Source organism: Rattus norvegicus, chromosome 4 (genome assembly GCF_021556685.1).
Source record: "Rattus norvegicus strain SHRSP/BbbUtx chromosome 4, alternate assembly SHRSP_T2T, whole genome shotgun sequence".
Taxonomy (NCBI): Eukaryota; Metazoa; Chordata; class Mammalia; order Rodentia; family Muridae; genus Rattus; species Rattus norvegicus.
The window spans coordinates 68924328-68932147 of record NC_141537.1 but is presented as its reverse complement, the minus strand read 5'-3'; positions in this window follow the sequence as shown (position 1 = coordinate 68932147).

Sequence of the window (7820 nt, the reverse complement as noted above, 5' to 3'; positions counted from 1 at the left end):
CATGCCTGATACCTGCAGAGGGTAAGGACATTGGGTCATCTGGAAGTGCAGTCACAAATGGTCTTAAGTCACTATGTGGCTGGGACTTGAACTCAGGTTCTCTGCAAGAAAATAATATCCGTGGGACACTTTATCTTGAGAAAGAGTCTCATGTAGACTAGGCTGGCCTTGAATAGAGTTCTGCCTGCCTCTGTCTCCTAACTACTGTTAAAGGTGTGTAATACCATTGCTGGTTGTTGAAATGGGGGTGCTAGGAATACCTTGGTTACCTAGGAACATCTGGATACCTTGGAAGAACAGCAGGTCCTCTTAAGCTCTGAGCCATCTCTCTAGCTCCATTGTACCCTAGTACCTAAACTCATCTGCCCACCCTACCCTCGCCATCCCCAGCACTTAGCCACACTTGAGACAAAGATGGGAACTCAATGTCAATGTTTCTCATGACCATCCTGGTCCAAACAGCCCAAATCTTTTTTTTTATTTTCTATTCTTTTTTTCAGAGCTGAGGATCGAACCCAGGGCCTTGCGCTTGCTAGGCAAGCGTTCTACCACTGAGCCAAATCCCCAGCCCCCCCAAATCTTTAAAAAGAGCTTAAAGCTCAAGGACTGGAGAGACTTGAGTTAGAGGCCAGTGTTGCCTACAGATGGTGAGTTTCAGACAGCCAGGACTACAAATGGAAACCCTGTCTTGAAAAAATAAACAGGGCTGGAGAGGTGGCTCAGAGGTTAAGAGCACTGACTGCTCTTCCAGAGGTCCTGAGTTCAAATCCCAGCAACCACATGGTGACTCACAACCATCTATAATGAGATCTGATGCCCTCTTCTGGTGTGTCTGAAAATAGCCACAGTGTACTTGTATACATAAAATAAGTATTTTTTTAATTAAAAAAAAATAAGCAAATCCAATATTCAGTCCCCAGCAAAAAAGCAAGAATGTGCCTTATGTTTGGGGTTGGGAGGAGGTGGGATACCTCCTAGTGAAGGGTTTGTCTAGTCATAACAACTGTCCCTGTTCACCAACTTCTCTCCCCACGGTTTTAAACTAGGAGGAACAGCATTCACATGGTACACATACATGAAGACAAAAAAATTTCACACCAAATACTTAAATCAGTCAAGTGAGCCTTATGTGATTTCGTATCCTTTTCCATAGCAGGAAATTTTGTGGAAAAATGGATATGCTGCCAGCCTCAGTCTACTATGAAAAAGCGTAGCCCCAGGGACATAGATGAGGGGGATTAAACCTGGGTGAGACAGCTGTTGCCACATTTTGTCACAGTTTAATACAATGTCCTGTCTTCACCTGCCTAAAAAAGCTGTCACAGGATTATGAGGACTTGTTTGTTTGAGGTGGGGCCTCATAGGAAGCTCTGGCTGTCCTGAACTAGGTAGATCAGCCTGGCTCTGAATTACACAAGAACCTGTCCAAAGTCAGGCATGTAGCACATGCCTTAATCCCAGTACTTGGGAGGCAGGTGCTAGAGAGTGTGTTCTAGGCTAGCCAGGGCTACAGAATGAGACTGTGTCTTTAAAAAGGCCTGGGTTCAACGCCAGTTACCACTATGTTGGCTCATAACCATCCCTAAGTAGTTTCTGAGGATCTAACATCCTCTTCTGACCTTGGGCCCAAGTCCACACAAGACACAGACATACACGGCCGGAGAGATGGCTCAGCGGTTAGGAGCACTGACTGCTCGTCCAGAGGTCCTGAGTTCAATTCCCAGCAACCACATGGTGGCTCACAACCATCTGTAATGGGATCCAATGCTGTCTTCTGGTGTCTGAAGACAGTAACAGTGCACTCACAAACATGAAATAAGTAAATTAAAAAAAGACAGACAGACATACAGGCAAAACATACACGACAGGTTCTGGGTTCTGATGCCGAACAATCTTAGGTCAAAAACTGCATGGTATTCCACCTGCTTTGAGAAGTCAGAATGTTAATCAGGCTGCAAATCAGTGTAGACCATTTTGGTTTTGTTATTTTGTTTCTATATCCATCTTTTTGAGACAAGGTTTCATTGTAACTCTGGCTGGCCTGGAATTAACACATCTGCCAGCCTCTACCTCCTGGGTGGTTCACAATCTGGTGCAGCTCAGCTGGAGCCGGAAGCTGCCTTCAGCTTTTTGATTAGGTGTTCTGGACTGCAGCAAACCATAGATAATTGGTATTTCTGGGATCTAAGGCAATTTCCCCTTTAGTGAAGTCTCTACAAATTGTAAATAAAGGGGAATTAGAGCCATGGGAGCTCTGCTCCAGCCACATCATTGTTCCTCTATGTGAAGGTTGACTTTTCTTAGACTGCATTTAAATTTGTTAATAAATTTGTGTGTCTGTGAGTGTGTGCGCGCTTGTGTAAGGAAGTGTTCTCTCCTTCCACTAAATAGGTCCTGGGGATTAGACTCAGGTTGTTAGACTTGGGTAAGTCATCTCACCAGCTCAAATGATGGCTTTTGGAACTGCTTAGTTCCCAGCCCCATGAAAGGCTAGATCAACACTCAGGCATGAGGAACTACATTTTCGCCACTATTAACCTTGCAGACAGAGCTTCGTTGATTGATTCACACAACACCATGACTTCACCAGCCTGCCAGCCATATTAGATGGTACTTTGACTGACCAGTCAATTGCATCAGGGCTACACTTGCTCAGGGCAGGCACTGAGGCAACTCCACCTCACAGGTTCTGCTGGCCACCATTAGGAAGCTTGAAAGTGCCATAGCTTCCTCAGGGACAACTTATGAGCAATGAAATATTAACAAGTATCTCCACGCATTCACACCCCCAGACAATAGAATCACTGAATGAAACATTTTCTGTCTTTGTTTCCCCAGACTGTCCCTTTGGGATCTTGGTTTCGTGTAACCACCTGGTTGCCAGCTATGTAACATCTGGGGTGTGTGACGGCTGTAGTAATTCTAGTTTACCCAGCCTGTCTAGGCCAAATCCGTGAGGCCAGGTCTTTTGAGAATGGTTTTACAGGGCACGTAGGAACCTGCCAAATTTTGGGAAAGACTGCCTCACTCTTTTTTTTGTTGTTGTTCTTTTTTTTTTTTTTTCCGGAGCTGGGGACCGAACCCAACTGCCTCACTCTTAATAGCAGGCAAGACTTTGGTGCGTGTAACCAACAATCCCCCCTCCCCCCACCTCCAGCCTGTCTATATGTCTCCTGGGTCCCTCTCAAGTACGTACTTGAGAATTTCAACAGTAGCCCAGCCGGGGTGGTTAGTAAGAGGTTGCCAGTATCCGGGTGGACTCTGTTCCCACATGGGAGCTGTAGGGAGGACAGAGTCCAGACTGTCCCCCAAAGTGTATAAATCATAGAAGTTGAGGAAACTTTCAAAGTGCTGGTGAGAGGGACACAGCAAGGCAAGATGAACGTGCACCCACAGGTCTGCAGCCCAGCGACCCACTGGCGAGCACTTCCTTTCAAGGTACGAATTACTTCCTTTTATGTATTTTTTTTTCTTTTTTTTTGGAGCTGGGGACAGAACCCAGGGCCTTGCGCTTCCTAGGCAAGCGCTCTACCACTGAGCTAAATCCCCAACCCCTAGCTTTATGTTCTAATGGTTTGGTTGATGGATACAGGGTCTCTTGTATCCCAGTCTGTCCCTCCGACTTGCGGCTATTTAGCTGAGGATAAACTTGTACTTCTATGTGTCCTGTTTCTATTTTCTGGGTGCTAGGATTATAAGTAAGTACTACCACACTTGGTACTGGTGATGAAGCCCAGGGTTTGCAGAAGCAAGCATTCTGTCAACTAAGCTATATCCTCAGCCCTTGGGGATACAGTGTGTGTGTGTGTGTGTGTGTGTGTGTGTGTGTGTGTGTGTGTGTGTGTGTGTGTGTGTGGTGTGTACTTGCGAACTGTGTACATGGGGTGGTCAAAGGACTCCTTGCAGGAATTGTTTCTCCTTTTTCACTGTGTGAGTCCTAGGGATGAAATTCGAAATTCAGGTTGTCAGCCTGGGCAGTAAACCTCTCTAAACATTCTGAGCCATCCTCTGACCTGTAATTATTTTAAACATGCATTTTAGTCTTCCTCAGATTGCTGAGTGATCTGAAGTTCTTTGTGAGGAAAGAATCTGTGACCTCTCCTGTCTCCCTGTGTGCAAGGGGCCCAAGCCCTTGGCTTTCCCAGCTGAACAGGCATACATCCTCACAAGGTTCAATCTCCAGACCTGCTACAAAGAGAGGGAAACAGTAACAAAAACCCACGAGGGCAGCTAAAAGAGATTTCTTTGTTTCTTTTTGTTTTGGAAGCAGGGTTTTACTGTGCAGACCTGGTTGACCTGGAACTCACTCAGTAGATCAAACTGTCCTAGACCTCACAATACTAGGATTAAAGGTGCATACTATTGTCTTGCAGATTTTAATCTTTGTTTTGAGTTTTTTTTTGTTTTGTTTTGTTTTGTTTTGTTTTTTCAAGACAGGATCTCACTATATAGTTCTGGCTATCTAGAACTCACTCTGCAGACAAGACTGGCCAGGAGCACAAAGGGATCCTCTTGCCTCTGCCTCCTGAGTGCTGAGATTTAAGACATGCTATGGTTAGATCGGTTAATGTTTTCGATGTATCTTTAGTTTTATGTGTGTGGGTATCTATGGAGACCAGGAGACGTCAAATCTGGAGCCAGACTGGTTGTGAGTCACCTAGCTTGAGAATGAGCTCAGGTCCTCCAGAGGAGCAACAAGCATTCTTTTTTTTTGTTTTTTGTTTTTTGTTTTTTGTTTTTTTTTTGTTTTTTTTTGTTTTTTGGTTCTTTTTTTTCGGAGCTGGGGACCGAACCCAGGGCCTTGCGCTTCCTAGGCAAGCGCTCTGCCACTGAGCCAAATCCCCAACCCCGCAACAAGCATTCTTAATCTCCAAGTCCTTGCTCCAGAAAGCAGAGTGACCCAGTGACAGTGTACAGTGGTAATCTAGTACTTGGGAGATAGAAGCCAGAGAGTCAGGACTGCAAGGTCCTTTTTGGCTACACAGGGACTTCAAGGCCAGCCTGGGCTACATGAGACTGTCTTTAAAAAATTAATTTTTTAAACTATTTAATTTTTGTTCATTTATTTGGAATGTTGGTACTTAAACTCAGAGCCTAATGTATACTAGGCAAGTGCTCTACCTTAAAATATATATATATGTGTGTGTGTGTGTGTGTGTGTGTATGTATGTGTGTGTTTAAAGATTTATTTATGTATATGAGTACATAATAGCTGTCTTCAGATGCACCAGAAGAGATCCCATTACAGATGGTTATGAGCTCATTACAGATGGGAATTGAACTCAGGACCTCTGGAAGAGCAGACAATGCTCTTAACCATTGAGCCATCTCCCTGGCCCCACATTTATATGTATAGTAAGAGGGTTTCAGTTACTGATCTGCAAAAATCACCTGCAAAAATCACAGCCAAAGCCACCTTCCATTTAATGAACAAATGAAAAACATTACTCTGTTTATTAGTTGGAGAGCAGCAGATCTCAGATAAGAAGCATCTCCTACACAGGACACATGCCACCTGATCTCATGCCACAGCGAGTGCCTAGCATCCCCAAGTCATGATCTTATCAAGGATGCTTGACACTAATCATCCACTGTTTACACACAACCTTCGGCAGGCTGCAGCAGTCCATCCACATTGCTGTAATGAAATACCTGAGACTAGGTAACTCACAAAAGGAAAGTGACTTATTTAACTCATGGGTTAAAAGTCATGGTGCTGGCCCTGATGAGAGATGTACTTACAATATAACATCATGGTGCATGGTATCACCATGCCAGACATTTGTTTGAGAAGGCCAGAAAGAGTGAGGGAGAGGGACCAGATTGGCTCTTTTTGTTACAGTTCTCTGGAGAGAACTAACTCAAGGCTCCGTGTTAAAGGATCACGTCTCCGTATGTGACACTACGACGGGCAGGAAGCAGGAAGTGGATCCTATAAGGGGTCTGCCCAGTACAAGGAAGCCAAGTCAGTGGCAGCATGGCTTGAAGGAGGTCTTGGGACTCTAACTCCTCCCTTCCATTTTGTCTCCCACCCTTCACCACACAGCCTCCTCCTGCTGTGATGAACCGTGCCACCACAGCCCACACAATGACTTTTCTGTACCTGAGCCAAAATTAACTTCTCCCCCTCACAACCTCATTTTCTCAGGTATTGAAAGCTGACGAATACCCAGAACCCGAGGGTATGCTCTGAGAACCCGAGGGGATGCCCCCGAGAACCCGGGGGAACCCGGGGGGATGCCCCGAGAACCCGAGGGGATGCCCCCAGAACCCGAGGGGGACACCCGGAAAACCCGAGGGGACGCCCCCGAGAACCCGAGGAGGACGCCCCCGAGAACCCGAGGGGGACGCCCCGAGAACCTGGGGGGAATGACTCCGAGAACCGGGGGTGGGGGGCTGGGGGGAAGGTCCCAAGAACCTGTGTTCTAGGAAGACATTGTGGGGGGGCCTGCAAGATGGTTCAGTGAATGCCACTTGCCACCAAGCTTAGCAATCAGAGTTCAATCTCTGGCAGCTATGAGTGTGCCACAGCGCTCGTGTGTGCACACACATTCATGCACACACACACAAGTTAAAACAATACACGAAAGCTGTGACTTTCGGGCTGGAGAGGTAGCTCAGCTGCCATCGGACTGCTCTTCCAGAGGTCCTGAGTTCAATTCTCAACAACCACAACCATCTGTAATGGGATCCAATGCCCTCTTCTGGTGGGTCTGAAGACAGCAACAGTGTACCCACATACATGATTATTTTGGGTCTTTTTTTTTTTTTTTTTTTTGGTTCTTTTTTTTTCGGAGCTGGGGACCGAACCCAGGGCCTTGCGCTTCCTAGGTAAGCGCTCTACCACTGAGCTAAATCCCCAGCCCCTACCCACATACATGAAATAAATAAATAAATCTTAAAAAAAAAACAAAAAACTATGACTTTCTCAAAGGAAGCTTGAAAGAGAGTATGTAAAATGCCCTCTGTTTATGCAGGCACAAACTGGGAGAGACAGGCTTTCTCCATTGCTCTTCTCATCTTGCAATGACAGATTCATTTCCGGATCCATTATGAAGGTCAGAATTCAAATTCCCTCACATCTCCCAACTGTTGGCCATGGTCAAGTTCTCCATCCTACCTAATGTCCTTATGAGAAGCCTGAGAACAATCAACCTAAGGCCTTCAGGATGTCAGGATGAGAGAAGGCAGGACCGAGGTGGCCTGAAGGACTCGGCTTCCCCAGGGATGCGAGTGCTTTTGGAGCGAGCTCTCTGTCTCCTGCCAGGCCTTAGTACAGCTGAAGTGCTAGGAAGAGAGCAGGGAAAAGGGGAGCCAAGCCATGGCAGGGGCAGGCAGGGAGGGAGCCTGGGCGAGACTTCAGCTAGTCTCAGGCGCTTCCCTCCTGCACTGCAGTTGGTAACTAGGGGTCTATTGATTTCCCACTGGTGTCACCCAACTTCTGTCAGTCACAGAGGGCAGTCCTTGGCCTTTAGCTGCCAATGTGTCCTTCATCAGGGTGCTGCTGCCCTCTGGGGCGTAGACTCCTGAAGCTCTGGGATCCCTTATGTACTTGGTATGACCCTCACAGTACCTGTTTCGTGTCTCCTTTACTTTTTGGTAGGTTTTTGGTCTGGTTTGGTTTCTGGTAGTGGGGATTGAACCCAGGCCCTCGAACACCACCCCTATACATCCTCAGCCCTTGGAGTTAGGATTTTTTTTTTTTTTTGATAAATCACCCAGGCTGGCCTTGAACTTGCTCTCTAGTCAAGGCAGGTCTTGAGCCTTTTAAAGGCTTAAGTGTGTGTGCGTGCGTGTGTGTGTGTGTGTGTGTGTGTGCA